The sequence below is a fragment of the Anser anser genome (genome assembly GCF_964211835.1).
Source record: "Anser anser genome assembly, chromosome: 18".
In the NCBI taxonomy this organism is placed as follows: Eukaryota; Metazoa; Chordata; class Aves; order Anseriformes; family Anatidae; genus Anser; species Anser anser.
The window spans coordinates 9535077-9554707 of NC_139739.1; the positions used below are offsets into that span (position 1 = coordinate 9535077).

Here is a 19631-nt window from a genome sequence, read left to right on the forward strand (position 1 = left end):
GGAGGTGGAGGGGTGCTGGTATTGCTGCGATTTAAGTTCCCTGCTGGGGAAATTTCTGTAAGAGTGAGCTTCGTTCACGGCATTGCTTTTAAGACAGCGCGTTCAAGTGCCCAAAGGAAGGTGCTGCTGTGGTTGGTCTGAGCCTGATCTGAGTTTTCCTTTGTAGTGGCTTTTTCAGGGAAAAATAGTTTCTTTGAATTAGAAACTGGTTTTTTTTCCTCTTAGAAAAGCCCAATTCTAGACTTATGTTCACCTGTAAAACTAATAAGCTTGCTCTTTACCAGAAATATTACATTGACGGGTGTATGCTATGTGACAGGTCTATGCTATGCACAGGTGCTCAGAGAGCAGCACTGTGATGTACCTGTCCTCCCCTGGACTCTAAGGGCCCTGGATTTCCCGTACAGCTCTCCCTGAGACAACACTGTGCCATGGGGCACCTCTGTGCTACAGGATCTGCCTTCCAGCCAGGGAGACAGACCCAGAAGCCACTGTGAGAATAAAAGCAGTTCAATAGTGTACTGACTCAAAGCAAAATTTCTTGGGTCAGGTCACCAAAACAAAATGAACCAACCTTGGTTTCAGAAATGTCAAAATATTCCATTTCAAATAAGACAAAATGCACTGATGTTCATGAATAGGTTTCTCTTCTTTTTTTTTTTTTTTTTTTTTACTTATGAATTTCCATCTACGAAGAGTCTCTAATTTCAGTTTTTCTCCCTAATTTGGGATGAGAGCAAATGTTGAAATACTGGAATTTCTTCCTTCCTGGGGAGGAGGCAGCTGATGAATATGAGCAGCCAGTTTGAGGGTTAGGACCGCTGACTGTGAAGACTTGCACATTGGAGCGGTGAAGGTGATGGTGGGGCAGATACAGAGAGGTGATGGAGGGGAGCGGGCAGGCAGAAGGCAGGCAGTAAGAGACAGGAACGAGAAGCAGCAATGAGGGCAATAACAGAAGAGAACGGAGAGAGCAGAAATTTCTATGCAGGTCCCTGGGCCCTAGGAGCTGCTGCATTTTTGTACTCTTGTGCTGCTGGCCATGCCTAGCACAGCACCTCCTGTTTTGCTGGGTGACCAGCAGAAATGCAAGCTGGTGCTGCACCAAGGGCTCCGTCAGGGAGAGCTTGAGGCTTATCTGAGAGAGGGCAGAGTGGGGTGAGGTGGAGACCTGAGGTTCACCCCAGCGCACAACCAGGCTGTGCTGTGCAGTTTCACTTCTGCTCACTGCGCGGTTGAGCTCTACCACGTTAATCGAACAGGGGTGAAAGCAGGGCTAGAATTTGAACATTTCTCACGGCACGGAAGCCCTCGCGAGCTAGAGAATCTCTGTGCCACTAATTTTTTTTATTTTATTTTTCCAAATAGGAAGAACAGGAATATTCCTCTGTGGTGTGACTGGGAAGAAGCACTAGTTACTGTTCCTAACACACTGCACAGTGTTTACAGTGTTTAGTATGCTGATGCTTTTATTATTTAACAAGTTTCTTAACTTTTTTTTTTTTTAAGTATACCAAATTGATACACTCCATCCATCAGCAATGCCCTCCAGGAATGAGTAGTTAATTAGAGAGCAGGACTTGTGAAAAGACAAACCTGGGTTATGCACAGAACAGGTTTCTCCAGTATTTATTGCCTACATTACTGGCCAAGCTTCCTTGTAAGTAATAGTCAAATAGTCGGCCTGGGTCCTTTTGTGAATGGCTTGAGTCTGTGTGGTCTTCCTTTGTTAGAACAGCTCATGGGTTCTGAAAGCTCCTGCACCCCCTGTTCTGAACAGCAGAGCCTGGTGGCACCAGCTGCTTCTGCCTGGAACAAACATTTGCATGTGACATTAAAAAAAAAAAGAGCCACTTTAAAAAATGTATTTGCTTTTCCTTATCCCCTCATTTTTCAGCCCTCCTTAGAACTCTGGAAATATTTAAAAGATGAATATATTTAGCTTTTGCTACAAGCATCTTTTAAACAAGTAAAGCTTGAAGAGGAAAGAGAAATCTTTCCTTCAGAAATAAAGCAGCAGCCAGTGTTTGGAAATATTTTAACAATAGACCATATGGGAGTCCCAAACTATTAAGCTTTATTATTCAGAAGGCGGAAAATGTGGTTTGATATTCAATTGATATACAGCATAAATGAGAGCCACAAACTCGGCTCCCTTGAGCTGGGATTCAGATGTTCTCTTGAATATAATAACTAACGCTTTGGCCTAGTTCCACAGAATGCATCCAGCCTGCTGATCACAAGCCAAGAAACTGTAGGCTTTTTTTTTTTCCTTCCCCTCTCTTCTCCGAAGTACTTTCCTCTCCTGCCAGCGTGAGCTTTTGGCCTGAATATAAATCTCCTGATATTAGATGTGTATAGAAAATGGGGAGGATGCTAGTAGTGCACAGCAGTGGAGCTGTGTGTGTGTGCATGTGCGTTTGTTTTCCTCTGCTTTAATGATAATAAGGTTTTCCCTCTGTGATATACTGTCAGGGGATTATGTTGGTCATCCTAGGTGGGAGATTCTTTGTTCCTGTTTCACTGTTTGTTTCTTATTGCTGTGGGAGCAGGTGAACATCTTTTGGGGTTACTGTGAAGTAGTGCCAGAGACCATGAGAGTGTGGAATTTGTTGGATAGAGAGACTGGAAGTGGTTTCAGTTTCTTTCTTTTTTTTTTTTTCCTGATCTGACTTGCATATATTTATAATTGCCCTTTCCCATTAGCATCATGTCTCTCTTAAATTTCTGTCCTATAGGGAAAAGAGACTATAGAAGTTGCTTATAAAATAATACATATGTGGACTATGATTGCCTATGTGCAAAGGGAGACCGAAAGTTACGCAGATACCGCGACCAAGTAATTGCAGGCTGGGTCACCTGCTATTTTTTGACATAGGATCCCTGATTCACTCAGTGTACGGGATGGACCAGCTCTGTCAGTGTGGATGTGGGAGGTGTGGGATGAACAAGGAATTGCAGGGATATAAAAAAATGGTCTTGTGGATCAGCAGTTGAATGCTGCCCTGAAATACTGAGTGCTCTGCCTGTCTTTGTCAGAGAGTTCCTTGAGATGCCAGTGTTGTCCTTGCAAATGGCTGAACTCTGGCCACTGACACCTTCTACCTGGGTACGGGCCTCTGGCATAGGAAATTGTGCAGAGGGTCAAAGTGGAAAGTGCTGTTTATCCCTGGAGTTGGTGCGTAAAGTGACAACAGCATGAGAGTGGACCCAAGAGCAGGGACTTCTCCTTGGGCAATAAGGCAGGAAAGCTTCCTCCTGAGGCCACAGTTCCCAGGAGAGGTGCCAATGTGCTGGGGCCCCGCTTACAGAACAATACCTAGCACCAGTTGGAGAACTGGCTGTGATGCTTGACAGCTGGGCAAACCGAATCATACTCTAACAGCCTAGATGCAGGCTTAACAGAGTATGTTCTGTTTCTGTTCCTTCCCTGTACATGTAATGGTTTTGAATATGTTTCAAGTGGTAGATGTTCTCAGAATTTCGTGCTGTAGGACTTCATGAGTATCTCTGAGCGACACTCTACCCAATTTTGTAGCTGTTGTCCTTGCTATGTTGGGTCCTCTCTTTTCCAGCCTCTCAGAATCTGTTATCAAGCAAAGAGTTCTCTATGGATCTGCGATTTCCCCTGAGTTGGCTGGAAGGCTCCAGCATTAAGCTATTTGGCACTTTTCTCTATAAGTGTGATGAGCCCAAGGAAAAGTCTTTCACTTTACGTTTAAGTCCAGGAATGCCTGTAACACAGAACACTAGAGAGAATATAAATTATGCAGTCTGAATGTGAAGTTCAGTTTTGGCTTCTGTCTTTCTTCCATTTCTCTTCTCAGTTGTTCATGATAGCTGAAATTTTCCATGTTTTTGTCTCAACCCACACACAAATTTTTTCCTTTGGGGAAAACTGGAGCAAAATCAATTTTAGTGCAATTTTTCAAGCCTCTTTGACTTGCACCTACATCTGTTTGGTGTGGGGGAGTGGAATTTTATCATAAAACGTTTGATTTATTTAATGTATTCAATAAGCATCCAAGATGTGCCAGGTACTTTCTCAGCCCTTTTTGGATGAGAAATCTTGCAAGCTAAGAACTTAATAAACAAAGAAGCTACAGAACTCAAAATTTCCCTGCTGTTAAAGTGTCCATATATCTAAGGAATAAACCAAGTTTGAACAAAGCAGACCCAAAGACTTCTAAGTTACAAAATGTCACATGCGGTACTGATGAGACCTAACATTATAGGAACAACTATTATTTAAACCTATTTCTTGATCCTGTAAGCTGCCCAAGTTACAACAAAGTCAGCTGAGATGGGCCCACACAGCAGCTCTACTCTCATTGCAACTAGGAGTCTGTTTTTATTGACAAACCCATCACAATGACTGTATGATAATGTGCTAACTAAGGGCACATTTACACAGGGTCACTGATTCAGACCAAGGTAAGTTACAAATCTGAGCAGAAGAGCTGTTCCCAGTTAACTTCATCCTAATGAAGAGGTGATTGGGAATAAGGAATAGCTGTTCTGGAATAATCCCTTTTTAAGACAAACCCTTACTCTTTCTATAATTGTATTCTAGGAAGCTATTCTGTACTGAATCAGCATGGGATAGAGTGCCTAGAAGACGTTCAGACCAAGCACAGCTAGCGGTGAGTGGGGCAATATGCGCTGGGATGCCCTATTGCAACTATTACGAGTGAGCAGAAGAATAGCAAAATGGGTTGCCTGTGCATCTTTCTAGATGGCAACTGAGAGTATTGTAACAAAATCACTGTGCAAAGGCCTTTCACTTAGCAGGGATGAAATATTAGCTACCTGTCACTGTCTCAGCATTAACCCCACGTTACGGACAGAAAACATGTTTCAGCTCGTAACTGATCACAACTGCATTAAACGCTGGGGTGTGGAAAGGACTTGTATGCTTTTTTCCTTGTGTGTATTTATAGTTTTATGTGGGGAGCAATCAATTTATCAAACCTGTCTGATTATTCAATAGTGGGGAAAGACAGTTGTTCAGAAGAAAACTATTGTTTCTAAGAAGGACAGAAAATAATATTAGATTTAAAAAATGCACAGTTTTTTTAAGGAGAACCTATACCAACAAACTAATTAAAAAAAAAGAAAAAAAAACACAATAACTTATAATGCCAAAGAAAATTTTCTTTTAACACAAAATTTTGTGCTTGACCTTGCTAAGGAGGATGGGCTGGAATAGAGATGGTGCTCTTGTACTTTAATGCATTGTAGTTGTGATATAGTTGCTGTTAATTCATAATTCTCTTTTGGACTTCTGGAATTTGTCCCTTCCCATAAAATGGAAGGTGGCAGGCTGGAGTGGAGAAGCTCCAACTGCAGCCCTTTGGATGGTAATCCACCCTGACTTTCTTAAGCCTCCTACTTAAACCATTATCTTAATGAATCACCACTGCTGCTATCTTCAGTGTTACACAGGAACATGCAAATTTTAAACAGCCTGGGGGAAAGACCTTTTTGTCTGTAAAGTGCTCTGATACTTGCATTTAGATGTTGCCATGATAGGTACCTTGGATACTACTTTCTGCCTAACTCCATGGATAGATCATGGGCTCTGTGTATCACCAGTGCATGCTGCTAGGCGGCTCTCAGGGCTTGCCTCTGAGAGGAGATGGATGGGATTCTGCCACTGACTGTAAGAAGCAGCTTTAGCTCTGGCAGATGAAGCCAGATCGCTGTGCAGGTTTGTCATTTATTTAACTGCCCGTTGGCTGTCCTTTTGTTTAGTTGCAAGATGATGAATAGTTAAGGGACTGGGGATGGGGGTCCTTCATCAGCTCTGCAGCTGCCATTGTAACTTTGAAGCAAGTTTCTCCACCTCTATACTCAACTTTTTTTCCCAGCACAAATAAATATGCCATGCAAATGTTCATATACCAACTAAATTTTCTCCCAGATAGATGAAGGAGGGAAGGAAATTTGATACAGCAGGAAAATTGCAAGAAAATCTTAAGAACATTTCTTTGAAGAAAAACTGAACATAGCAAAGCCACTGCAAAATATCTCCATGACTTTCATTGTTGTGTTGTCCAAATGTTTTACTTGAAGAGTCAGCTTGGCTAGGCATTGAGCTTTCCCTCTGCCAGCTCCTCTAGATGACCACTTGAGAAATGCTTACTTGTAGACAATGGCTATGGAAAGGGAGCAAAATGTACAGCTGCTTCAGATGGCAAATCCTTATGGCTATTTTCAATATACATTGAAAGACTTGATTTGTTTATCCATGAAACTAAGAACAGGGGAAGCCATTTTATGCAAATGTCCTGGATGGTAAGAAGCATTCATCTCAAGTTGCAAACTAAATTCACCCATGGTCCTCTTTTTGTGGCTTAGAAGAGCCCATTCCCTTCCAGCAGTAATAGTTCTGCTTCTGGAACAGTGACACCAGGTGAACAGAGATTCTAGAGTCTTTACTGGAAGAGGACCCTATTAACAGAACTCACATGCATTTTCTGCAATAACATGATGAATTGTCAAGTCCTGCTGGGAGAGTCACACCCACAAGAGGCCAGAACATCTATCTCCAGGAGGGCATCCTCATTCTTCTCAGCCAAATCTTCTCCAAAACCAGTTGAGCTGGAACTAGATGTTTTTCAGCTATGAAGAAATGTGTTTTCTTGGCTCATGCTAAAGCTAAATAACATGTCCTTAATCAGTTACCAAAGAATGGGGATGTGAGCAAACTGCACATAGTGACTTTTTGCAGATGAAAGCCTGGACAGAAGTCCAAGATGAGGCAGGAGATGTTTCCTTACCTGTTTGTGCACACCTTCCTAGATAGCAGCAAGTAACTAGTCCTGTGACTCAAACTTCGGAAAATCCCTACAAAGAGTAGAAAGTTCAGAAAAAATACCAGAAGTGGTATGTGTGTCTGCGTGTGTATAAACACATGTATGTCTTTCAAAACAGAGAGAACTGAGGTGACTAACATTTGAGCCTGAGTGCAAAACTTAAATGCAACTTTATCTCATTCCAGCCTTCGAAAGCAATGGTGATGGGTGTGGGCTGGTCTCTGTCTGACTTTCTGAATTGTGTCTGTCAGAGATCCAGCAAGGGATTTGCAGGAATTTCTCATCCCATTGAGTAAAAGTGATGGTCTGTCCCACATTAATTTCCTTCAGAAGAAGAAGGAAAGGGACTCTTCTCCCCAGTACTTAACACACCCAATGTTATTTTTGCAGGCACTGTATGCAAAACATTCAGAAAATGAGATACCCAGAAGGAAAGTTTAGATCTCAATTTGTTCAACTGGCTGACAATACTCACCTAGCTTCCGCATGCTATCTGACGCTTCTGGGCACTAGTAGAATTCTGTCCATGTGCAAAGGTTGTCATTTCAACCATTTGCTCATTTAGATTGAGAGGTTTCTAACTATGGAAGTAAAGTGTGTTTCTGCTATTATTTTGTTAAGGTGTCTTGAGCTATCTTTGTTAACTGCATGTTCACAGCAGCCTGTGTTTGCTCAAATTACCTGCTCAGTTTTCTGATCAGCTATGCTGAGATACAGTGTTCCTGCTCGTAACTTTGTTTTGTGTTACCTTTCTCATGGTCCATTACAATGCTTCCCAGAAATTCTGAAGCTGGGGTCAAATGAACTGTTCTGATGTTTCTCCCAGCATTCACAAATTTGGCAGGATTTGAGCTGCTACTAAGAAGCATGGAGAAATCGCAGCTGAGCACAGTGACTGACAGAGCTGTCGTGAACAAGTGATGCATGTGGCATTACACAAGATTTTGATCTGCAAGCATATCTATCATTAATTTTAAGGGCTTTAGGAACCATGTAGAAGAGAGGGGAGATAAGCCAAGCAATTAAATGGAGCAGCTATATTTGGTGAAGCATGCCTCTTGGGATTAGCGGCGACTCATGAGGCAGTGTAGTGAGCTGTGTGCATTATGGTGCCAAGTCCGACTGATCCTTGCAGGACACTAATTAATATGGGAACACCTGGGAAACTTCTTAAAACTGGGGCATTTGCTGGGATGAGCTTATGGAAGTTTCCTGGGTTGGTCAGTATAGATTTTAGTGTACCCATGCTTCTTCCTGCCTGCCGGGGAGAACCACGTACTTTCTGCTTCTCTGGCTTGTGGGACTTCCTCCTGGGTGTGCAGGTGAAAGAAGAAACTGTGAGCTTTGAGGATCTGCAAACTGACATGCTCGTGGGAAAAGGGGAGAGTGGCAGGGATTTGAAAGCTGTGAGTTTCATAAGAGACGAGTCATACTGGAAGAAATGGCTCTTTCTTGGGAGCAAGGAAACGAACAGAGGAGTGGGAGATGGAAGAGAAGGGACCGCAGGTACCGCTCTGACCAGCGCGAGGGTGTTTGTGGCTTGTTCTGCTGCTGTGCTTTGACTCAGAGCACACTGCTCTGCTCCAGCTCTAAGCCCGGGGTAGCTGCAGTACCGAGCACTCTGCAGGCCAGGAAATGGGGGAGGGAGGGAGTGTCATTTCGGTGTTTTAGTAGATATTTGACAGTACGGGAGGAACTTACATTGTGAGCTAAGTATACATCGATGAAACAACCTGCAACTTTGCACCAAAGGTGAGCTTAAATTAGGAAGAAAAAAAAATAAGTTTTAGCATTTTGTGTTACTATTTGTTTTTAAGCAAGGTAAAGAAGGCAAGGTTTGTTGGAAGGTCTTATATAAAGCCAACTAACATAGCAGCAAAATCAGTTAAGGACTTGGGCTCAGAAGCTTTTTCTGGGTCTAAATGGGGAAAAAAATAACACATGTAGATCATGTTTCATGTTTTAGCCTGTGGTGACAGAATGAGCTCGGTTTTGTGCTGTCCTTTCCCGGGGTCCTGGGACCACCTGATAGCCACCTGAGTCCCCAGGGGAGCGCCAAGCAACCACCCTGTGTGCAGCCTTGGTCTCCTGCTGGGATGAATCCAGCAGTTCACAGGTAGCCAGAATGCCAGCATGTGTGGAGGGGCGGTGGTGGCAATTGTAAAAATCCACCTCCGCATAGTAATTTAATTCTTTAAGACAAAGAAGGCTTAATGCGAGCTGAGGAAAGTTAGTAAGCACCTCAGCTGTGGTCTCTCTGCAGATGATGACAAGGTTCTTCCCTCATGGTTCTGGAATGCCATTCTCCTCTCTCTTCATGCTGGAACAGTATTTTACAAATTACTTCTGCCTACTTTAAGCGCCACGTATTAAAAAAAGAAACAAAACAAAACTTAACCACAAACAAATCCTTATTTTTACTAGCTTGAATTGGGTAAAAAGTTTACAGATCTGTGGTGGCACTTGTTTGGAGATGAAAATGTTCACTCGCCATCCCAGCAGGCTGTTTTAGAGCACTCTCTGAAGCGAGTCCCCAAAATCTTACAGAGAGCCCATGGGCCAGCTGGGAGGAAACACTACACTCCCTGAGCAATCAACAAACTCTCTGGATGTTTACCCAAGCTGGTAAACCAAACAGAAACCATCGGTATGCTGCTGTGTAAATTCGTGGTGTGTCAGTGCCCTAAACACTATGCAGTTCTGACTGCCACCTCTCCAAGGCAGTGGTGGACCAGGGACAGTCCGGAGATCATCAAAGACGGGTCTCAAGTCAGTCAACAGGATTTCTCTCCTCACCATAGAAAGGAGATGACTTATTACAGAAATTGCAGCTGTTCTGTGCTGTCATGAATGGGGAGGGGAAGGGGAGGAGGGAGGGATTCTTCACAGTTCTTGTGTTGTCGTAACTAAACTGAATCAAATCAGGCAAAGACGGCACACACTGTCAAGCAGCAGTTACCACGTGAAACACATTGCCAAAGGGTGTTATGGATAGTAAAAGTCTAAACAGATGCAAAAATCGATGAAGGGCAGATAAGTTCTTATTAAAAGTGATGGCCTGGATGCAACCTCGGGATCAGAAAATCTTTAACAATTGCAGAGGGTATAAGAAGGGAAAAGACTGCCTGTACTCTACCCTATTTCACTGCCTCTTTTTTTCCCCACTGTTCTGGCTACTCCTGAAGAACAGATAGAAAGCTAGACCTTTGCTCTATTGTAATATGGCTATTTTTATAGTTCAAAAGTAGAAGGGAAACTAGCTACAGTGCAGTGCAGGGAACTGGTTTTGTCTTGCAGCCTACAAGTACTGCATAGCACACTGAAATAAAGAGAATTAAGAGCCAAATGCCTCCTTAATACCTTAAAAATCTGTTATGAAATGCTTCTGTAGCCTGCTTACTTCATTAAAACTCTGACTTAGCAAAAAGCTGACCGTCTTAATGAAGCAGTGAGTCACTACAATGTTTCTAGTTATTTTTCCCACCTCTTTGTTTCCTGCCAGGCAGTCAGCTTGCCTGATAATGCACCTAACGAGCTGGCTTAGGCATTTGAGCTCAAGTAGTAGTGACACCTTGGGCTGGAAGCTGAGGATGCTTTGGGAGCACAGCAGGGAGAGCAGCAGCAGCAAGCTGAGCAGGAGATACTAAAATCTCTTGCATACGTATAAAAGCAGGAGAGTCTAATACAGAGCAGGGCGTCTAGTTGTGACTGCAGTGGCAACAGTCAGTTGGTATTTGGGAGGTGAAAAAATCAGTTTTACATTTTGCTAGACGACCATACTGTAATACAGCAGTGCCTCCTGGCAGGGAAAGCAATGTAATGTAAAGCAATTCAGCGTGGTAGAGCAGTTGGAGCACTGTCAGAAGCTGAGTAGCTTGGAATGCTTCCACGTGAACCTGGGAGCAAGCGAGCTCACTGCAGCATGGCATTCCCCGGCCGAGGAGGAGTACGGACTGCAGCACGGGCGTCAACAGCACATCTTACACACAGAGCGGGCCAGCTCTGTGGAGGACGGCACTAGGAGGCTTTTCAAGGCAAAATAGCGAGAGTTTCTCTCTCCTCTTGGACTTCGTCTCTTCTTGGATGTTTGGTGGTTTCTCTTCAATGTTATGGAGCCCTTCTGAGTTTGCATGCCAGGCACCCCTGGGGCAAATGAGTTTGTACCTGTCAGCTGTCATTGCCTGCCACACCCGAGTACTCAAGGGCACAGGGTTGCCAAAGGTTTAGCAAAAAGTGAGGACTCCACAATACAGGCTGCAGGAAAGCTGCTGTCTCTGACCTGACTGGACAAACAAGGGAGTAATGACTTTAAAAAAAAAAAAAAAAACAGTTTATATTTCCAGAGGGCTTTGGAGCATGGCATTGGCTTTTATTCCAATTTTTAGTTGTTGGATAAACTTAGCAAACTTACTTGTGGTTTTTAAGCCTCCCCCCTTTCCCTGTCCCCAGCATTCTCTTTCCCTTCAAATCCTCTGCCCGACTCCATGTATTGCTACTATAAACTGCTCTGGACGATGGGTCTGGCTTCTTACTTGGAGCCTCTGGATGCTATTAACAAGTAATTGCTGGGGAAGCTTGTTTAAACATCAAAACAGAACATTATTTTTTAAATTGCCCTTTGAGGTGGCAGAAATGCTACTGAAAGATTACTTTCCTTTAATACTGGATAAGGGACTTTATTAAGTAAGGGAAATGGCATTCCCACTAGTGTATGTCGAAGAAGGGACATGCAGCTGTACTCCCTCTGCTTGCCCCTAGCTCCATACCAGCAAACCAAACGATGTTTAGACAGAGGAGCAAGGAAGTTTTATGATTCTACCTTTTCAACACATCAGGATTTTTTCAAAACTCTGTAAAAACTCAACAAGTCATTCTCCATGCTTGCTCCTTAGCCACCACTGAAATCCAGCAGTACTGGTCAATTACCCCTGGAGATTCTCTCGTTGCCAAGCTCCACATAGGAGGGCTGTTCAGCAAGACATAGACCAGGGCACTCTGTCTAATACATGCTTCTCTTGCTGTAATCACAGCAGCTGGATTACTGCTAACCTGCAGTCATGGATGAGCTCCACCATTCAGAAACGGGGCTCGCTACACGCATGCTGCATCTCTCAGGGTTAGGAGTGCTGTCAGATCGGCTGAAGCACAAGAGGTCTCGTTCAAGCTGTGACTGAGGTGTGCTCCGGCCATGGCACTGAGTCACTGGGAGCCTACCAGGAGCCCCTGGCTGATCAGGTGAACCCCGCATTTCTTTCACATACTGAAAGCTGTTAGCAAAGGCTTCCTCATGAGATCAGTGTCTTCTGACTTCAGGAACAAGTGGTTCACTTTGCTTTGACATTTATGCAGTTGCAGGGACACAGTAAATGTATTGACTTTTTAATCTGGTTTTGCCGAGGCATTTCTTTTCATTTCAGTCTACTTAATGCGGTAAAGGATTTCATTCAAAGCTGAGAAACCAATGAAAGCTTAAGAGAACTGGGATGCTTGTTTTCTTTTTCTAAGTTGGTGAATAAGGACTAGGTATAATGGGAGGCAAATATCAGCTAGCTCTACATTTTGAAGGACAAGGAAACAAGAATTCAGTTTTACATCATCAGCTACACCTCACTTCTCCTTAATAAATCAGTTTGTTTTAAATGTTAAACATGTTCTGACTTAAATGTTTAGTATGCCTGATAAGGAAATGAGGTCAGAAAATTCTCAAATTATTTTTTTGAGTTTTCAGGCAGTATAGTTCAAATGAAAAAAATAAAATGTCTAATAAATGTCATTGGCTGTTTATTAAAATAATAAAAAAGAGGAAAAATGTCAGTTGGATAAATACCTGTAAAATAAAATAAATGTTTCAACTGGAGATAGTGCATCCCTCCAGTTAGCAAAAAAATAATACCAAATTGAGACCAGGCTACATTTAGATGTAAATCAAAATGGCTTAGCAGTTACCAGCCACTGATCATCCTTTACAGAAATAACGTGACTGTAAATGTAAAACAAGATTAGAATTGGTAGCTTTAAATGACTTTGTTTTCAATCTACCCTTCCCTCACCATTGGACACTATTTGAAAAAGCAGTAAGTAAAAGCACCTTAACTGCTGGCATGGCATTGCCACGGCTTTTCCTGTATCTGCTGTGATGTGACAGATAAAGGAACTCTCTCTCTGTGTTCATGGAGTAAGTCAATAACCTTAAACTCTGGTCCCCTTCTTCTCCCCTTCCTCTTTCTCTCATCTCCACTACCACCCCCAAATATCAAAATGGGCAACTGGATTTTAAATTTGTCATGTGTACATACTTCTCAAGGTGTGTGAACTGCCTCTGGAGATAAGTGCATCTGGCCTCCTGTTTTCCTGTCTTCTCTATGTTTGATACAAACTTCAAGAGAGCCCTAGAGAGGTTTTTCTTATTTTACTACTGGTCACATGTTTGGTACTGTAACTTCTGAAAATTAAAATTAATTATGACCTTAGAGGCAGACAGTCCAATGGTGAAATAGCTTGTAATTTATTTGAACTCTGAAATTCTGCTGGTTAAAACTGTGTAAAACTTTCCAATAATTTGTTTATATATTTCAAGAAAAAACACCTTAATTATTAGTCTGGTTCCTCAATAAAAAAGGATAGCTATCTAGTTAATCATTGCTATGCACTAGATCACTAATTTTCTTCTTAATGAGTGGGATTTTTGCCATTTTCCCCTGTAAAACTTCTTCAATTATATAATGCCAGCATTTGGTTTAAAGGGATGCTGTCTAGGATTTTCTGCCCCAAGACAGGCATGTCATGAAATAGCTGTAGGTTGGTGAAGAACCTCTCTTGGATTAAACGCTCGCAAGTACTGACAAGAGTGGGAGTTGAGCATTTGGATGGAGGCCTGTACAGAGGCTCATGGACAGCTCTGTTCGCAGCTACTCCTACCTGAAGTGAGCTATTTTGTTGCTCTCTCACCAAGAAATTCAAACTTCCTGAGCCTTTAGAGAAACTGAGTGCTGCTGCCTCCCCATGGGAACACAGCTTTTACCTAGCTGTATGTAGAGCTTGCTGATAAGAAAGCTTGGTTTTCTCAAAGTCTGAATTTTTATCTGTAGAAAAATGATGTGAATGATTGCACTCCTGTTCAAAATACGGGGAATTTCTTTAATGGTTTCTTAATTATTTGCTTCTGCATTAGATGCATCATTAAAAATGAATGTTTCTCAATACATCTTGTATACTGCACAGATATAAAATACAGCTGGGCCTCCATTTGTCTGCTGGGGACACAGACCTGCCCTTGTGATTTGGTTTCAAGTTGCTTGAGAAAGACATGGCAGCGTATATTCTAAGATCTCATGACAGATGTGAAGAGTTAAGTGCTCTTACCAGGCTGGCTGCTAACTGGGCAGGAAGTCAGTAACACTGTGATCGCCAAAGTAGAAATAAAAATGTAAAGATGTTAAATCTTGGCTATGGGAAACTGCTCAACATTTAAACTCCTCTTGTCTGAGAACATGGGGTGGCATTTGTAACAGATGCTTGTCTAGTAATCAAAGCCCCGGTGTAATAAATAGTTGGTTTAAGAGTAAGAGTTCACCTGGCGGTTAATGCTGCTTTTTATGGCTATGGACTTGAGACCTCCTGAAAATGAGAAATGGCAGTAGTAAGAACTGTACATGTTTCTAGGGGTAGATGGATTTGGGGGTCTTGGGGTTCTGCTTATTTGTCTAAGAATGAAGTATCATGGCATGGCCTTATTCTGGGATTCATTGGACCAGGGATGGCCAGTGGGCTGAAGAGATGACTGGGACGTAGAGTATGTGAGAATTTCTCTTTGCTTCCAACCTGTGCTGGACTGATGAGTTGGGTACACTGAACCCTCTGTGTCACCCAGCCCTCAAGGCATTCTGGTGGCCTGAAAAAGTTCTACCTACGCCACTTCTGAGGAACGTTTAGTTTGGCACTGCCTCCACCGCTGCCAGCTGCTCGCATGGCCTGGGGCCATTTATCGTAGGGATGAGCAGACAAACCTGATGTGTGCTCAAACCTGGAAATCTGAATTAATTAACCAGTGGAATAATTTATGGATGTGGTAGATTCCTCTTAAATTAGACTTTTCATTAAGATCGGTGCGTGCACTCTCACTCGTGCACTCTCTCCTATAAGCTGCTGCCTGAATATAAGAATCCCCTGCTGGAAAACGAAGGAAGAATAAGGCAGGAGGGTCCTACACGGCTCTGCAGGCCTCCGCCTCCAAGCCCATGACTGCTGGTCAGCAGCTTCTTGCCTCCATCAGCTCTCAGTCTCCTTGTCAAGTACTGCACGATGCCCTTCATGAGATGGGTGGCATGGGAGCAGTTCTTCATGCTGAATACTTCTGTGTTGTGACGCAGAGCTATAGCAAAACCAAGTAGCTCTTCTCTTTTTATTATCTGTGCCAAGCATAAAGACGTGATACAGAAACTGCTGTTAATGCATTTGCTGCCCCCAGAATTTTCTTGTTGGCTTTTGCAGCCACCTAGGCCAGCAAGGCCTAGTGACGAATTAGGCTGAAATTGCCAAGGGGTGTCTCTTCCTGCACTGACTTGAAGAGATGTGTGAGGCTCACTCTCCTTTGTCCTTCCTTCATCCTGTGCTAGCCATATCTGTCTTGTGCCCTGTCAGCATTTTCTGCTTAGGAATGGCTGAGTGGACTTTGCTTTGTTAGCCATGCATCTTTTTTTAGTTAAAGGAGATCTCCAGAGTGTCTGTTTGGCATAAATCAGTTGAGAATTTGCTGTTAGTAAGTGCAGAGAAGGGAAAAAAGAGAATTCTTGGAGCCCTCTGCTCACCGTCACTTGGCAGTGCCTCGTCATTGCTCTTGGAGGAGTCTCTTGCTCGTTCCCGAATTGATCCAGCCCCTCGAGCACAAATGCCGTGAAGCTGCAGGCCCGGGGTCGCTGTCTGTCTCCGGAAAGTCACATGGCAAGGGCCCTGCGTGGTATGGAGAGCGGCTCCCCCCGTGCGAGGAGTTACAAGATACCGCTGGGGGTAGCTCCAGCTGGTATGCACTGGTACTAATATAATCCCCCAGGACTGTGTCCATGAGACACAAGTGTGACATGTGAGGTATTTAAGGAGACACACCTGTTCTAGGCACAGGCCCGGGCACTGCATGCTTTGGAAATGGGAGGTTTTGGTGGAGCAGGAAAGACTCCTATTTCATCCACAGGAGGGCTTTCCTTTCTTCTTTCTCTTCCAGCCTCATGTTATTTTATAATTTCCTAATATCACGCAATCTTGTGGCCTCCTAGCACTGGGCTGTTTCAAAGGCCAGGCTAGCGTTTTGCATTTGAACTTTTTTTTACCTTTGTGTGATTCCAGAGTGATTAGTACGCGAGAACAGCTTCTGGACTGAGTGATGGTTTGGGTGTAACTGCTCCCAAGAAAGGGCAGAGAATTCGGAGAATGTCATCTATGTGTGGGGCTGGGTTTTTGAGTCCTTTAGATGATTCAGATTTTATGTTGTGTTTACCTGTATTTTTATTATAAGACCACTGTCTTGCAATTCAGAGCAGTAAAACACGTAAGTGATATCAATTTACCAAACTTTGTACAAAAATATGTCATCCCTTTGCTTTGAAACCTTTGGGTGTCTTTCTCCCTCTTCTCCCCTACTGCCCCCCATCCCCAAAACTGTGAATGGCTACTTTCCACGGAGAAGAAAAAGCCAGCAAATGCAAAATAAATCTCATGGTTGTGTAGTATAAAGAAATTAAATGGCTTAGATTTTTATCTCTCTTTTTAAAGTTAATTTGACATTTATTTGGCAGAAGTTTTTCATCATTGAAAAGGGGATGTATTAAGGCGGAGAAAAAAAAGTTGCAGAGTTTGCCATATGACTTGATTCTATCTGTTGTTTTGGGGTTTTTTGGTCTTTCAAGTAGAATGGAATTTTTCTATCAAACTTCTTTTCATGTGCTTTTTTTTTTGGATGTCAGTATGGAATCTCCTAGTTTGCCTTGGTCCCACACTGTATGACATTTCTCTTTATGGATTCCTGCTCTTGGTGGTGTTATAACTGCTTGTTGGTGTGGGACAGCTTCTAGGATTGGGGCCAAGATTTCTCCTGTACCTGATTGTTGTGTGAGAATAGTAGCAACTGAATGGTCTTTCCCTCCCATCCTTTTTAATAGACTTTGCCAATGAATATCTAATATTTAGTTGTTTTTAGAAGTAATAATGGCTGGCAGAAATACAGGAGAGATGGTGAGAGGTACGTTTTATTTCAGGACTTGGTTAGTTTTGGCTGTTACGTATTGAGGTGGGAGGTGGTTATTATCCCCTTCTATAAAAGCTCTGAATTCTGAGCAAGGTGGTGGAATAACCAGACCCTGAGGGGACAACAAATCCTCCTTTTCATATATGAAATGTTGTTGGCAAGGGAGAAGACCCCGGGACTGGAGATTCCTCAGCTCCAGCCTCACCTGGCCCATGGGGCAGTCCCAGAGTGAGCAGGTCACTGACCCTTATGGCACAAGGACATCTGGAATCTTGTTAATCCTCTTCTGAAAGGTGGCTGCAGTGTGCCTAGAGCCTCCCTGGCTGCACGGGTGAGCAGAACTGCTGACCAAAACCCACGGTTCTCTTCAGTCCCTGTATGCTGGCATTCCCAGTTCGGCCAGCCCCAAAGCCTCAAGTCCGTTTTCTTCCTTGTGGGCAGATACTGGTTTCAGTCTTGTGCAGAAACATTTTTGTATGGATTAATGTGAAAATACCTTTGATCATGACACTAAGAAGCAGAATATCTCATTGTAAAGGAAGCATTATCCTCGGCTGGGTGTGGTGCCCCCCAGACTTGGCCGAGCTCTGTATCTCTGCACATCACTACATTTTGCTGCACGGACACAGCCTAGGGTAGACACGGCCTCGCTATCCTTGCTAGCTGGTAATGGTGGGCTCTCTCCCACCCCTGTCCCCACTGGATTCCCACAGAGTTAATCAACTTCCAACCAAAAATTGGAGAGACTTATTCTGTTTTCTCTCGTTTTTTTTTTTTTGTTGTTGTTTTTGGTTCCTTAACTGCGCCCCACTGCAAAATGTCCCTGCTCAGTTGTTTCCAAATGCTAGCATCTCTAGGGAAGGGGTTATAAATTGCTAATTTAAAGCCTGCAACAGGATAATTAACTAACCAGTTTGATGTAAATGGCTTAATGGGGCTTTACTAGCCCCTTTGAACTTAAAGTAGCACTAAAAAGTAAACTGTAAATACCTTCAAGGAAAGTACTGGCATGCTTGAATGTGGGGCTGCTTCATTTTAAGGAGCAAGCCTGTTCAACTTGCCAGGAATCTGGTGTCCTGTGTGACAGCAGACATGTCAAGGGGGTGAGGGGACCGACCAGGCACTCCTTTGGGAAGGCTCTGCAACTGCTCTAGTTCTTCAGGAAGTGCATAAACTCTGATATATCAGGCTTTCAAACCTGCCCTGCCTGCTTTGGAAAATGTAAATCACAACCTCAGTTTAAATGCAACTGTAATGAATTTCATCAGGATTGAAGAAAAAAAAAAAAAACCCTGAGGGGGAGGCAGCTACTAGAGTCCACCCTAATTTTCCTGGAGTTGTATTTGCATTAAGGTCTTTTGGCAAGTCCAGGCAGAAATGCGTACTACATTTTGTTTCAGAAGACCTTATTACCCACTAAATCTGCTGAGACAACGTACTGCAGCCCTGCAGCAGCTTTCAGTTTCTGATGCATCTTGGGGACTTTTGGGAGAACCTCTAAATGTTCATCCTTGCTGGGCTGCTACAAAATTCCACGGGAGGAAGCCAGCAAATATTAAGCATCTAGAAATAAAGATTATTATAAAGGAGAAGCATCTCTCATTGCTAGGCATTGATCTTGCTTCTGACTGGAGTGTCAGAGAGGAGAACTTCAGGCCCAAAGGCAGGCAGGAGTATTCACCTCTGTTCTTCTCTTTGATGGGAGAGAAGCTCCTCCTGGTCCAGAGTGCTGCTCTGATCCATCTTTTCATTGCACATGCACCATGCAGTGCCAGCAAAAATTGTCACCACCTTCCTTGTCTTCATTGTTCCTCTGTCTCCCCACCATATTCCACCCATTGCCAGCAGCCTTCCTGGACAGGGGAGGATGTTTTGGAGTTTGAAGCATGATCCTCAATTAGTTTTGTGACCTCTGACATACGGGATTTGGCTTTACAGCCAGTTTTGCTGATGAGTGTTCCTGGTCCTTGGCTGTGCTTTCCTGCCTGCTCAGCTGCGCTACAGTGGAAGACCGTGGGGTATATGGCTGAGCCAGAGCAGGCTCGATGCAGGACAAGGGCAAGACCTAACCTTTTCAGTGGCATCCTTGATTTGGATGGGCTAAAACAGTGCCTCATCATTTATAGTTAAGGATTTATTATTTTTTTTTCCTGAGCTGCAAAATGAGGAAATAATGTGTCTTTGCCACTGGCAATGTTAATGCTGGTTTTAAAAAAACAAAGGTGAAAGTAGGGTGGACAATGATACAGGAGTGCTACATCTTATCCTAAAAAGTATGCCTGACACAGGATTCAGCTCTATGCTCTGATTCTGCAGGGGTCAATGGGCCTGTTACATGCAAAGACCAAAATGCTCTGCTGTCCTTTGGAGGAAGAGGTGTGACATGGCACGTCTTTGCCCCTACACGCTGCCTGAAGCCGTGGCACTACCTGCGTGCTGCGTGTGGGTGGGAGCAGTGCGGGGTTGGTTGTGTTAGCAGGGATCTGACAGCAGAGCGTGCCCAGCTGCCTGTGCTAGGCTGTAGCTGTTAATCCTTTGCTTTTATGAGCACTAACCTAGATCACATATTTAAAAAA

The 19631-nt window shown here is 43.4% G+C and overlaps 2 protein-coding genes across 9 annotated transcripts in view; one reads left to right on the forward strand and one right to left on the reverse strand.

Annotated features, from left to right (window-relative positions):
* HIC2 (HIC ZBTB transcriptional repressor 2) overlaps positions 1-19631 on the forward strand; it is an 81231-nt gene that overhangs the window by 36971 nt on the left and 24629 nt on the right. For 4 of the 8 annotated variants that reach the window (XM_083803564.1, XM_083803565.1, XM_083803560.1 and 1 more), the window contains one exon: positions 4574-4643. The exons of the other annotated variants lie outside the window; for them this stretch is intronic. The gene's annotated coding sequence lies outside the window, so the exon portion shown is untranslated. The remainder of the gene's footprint in view (positions 1-4573; positions 4644-19631) is intronic. 8 annotated transcript variants of the gene reach the window in all.
* Positions 1-19631, reverse strand: part of LOC310883384 (uncharacterized protein) — a 137459-nt gene that overhangs the window by 34085 nt on the left and 83743 nt on the right. The window lies entirely within an intron of this gene.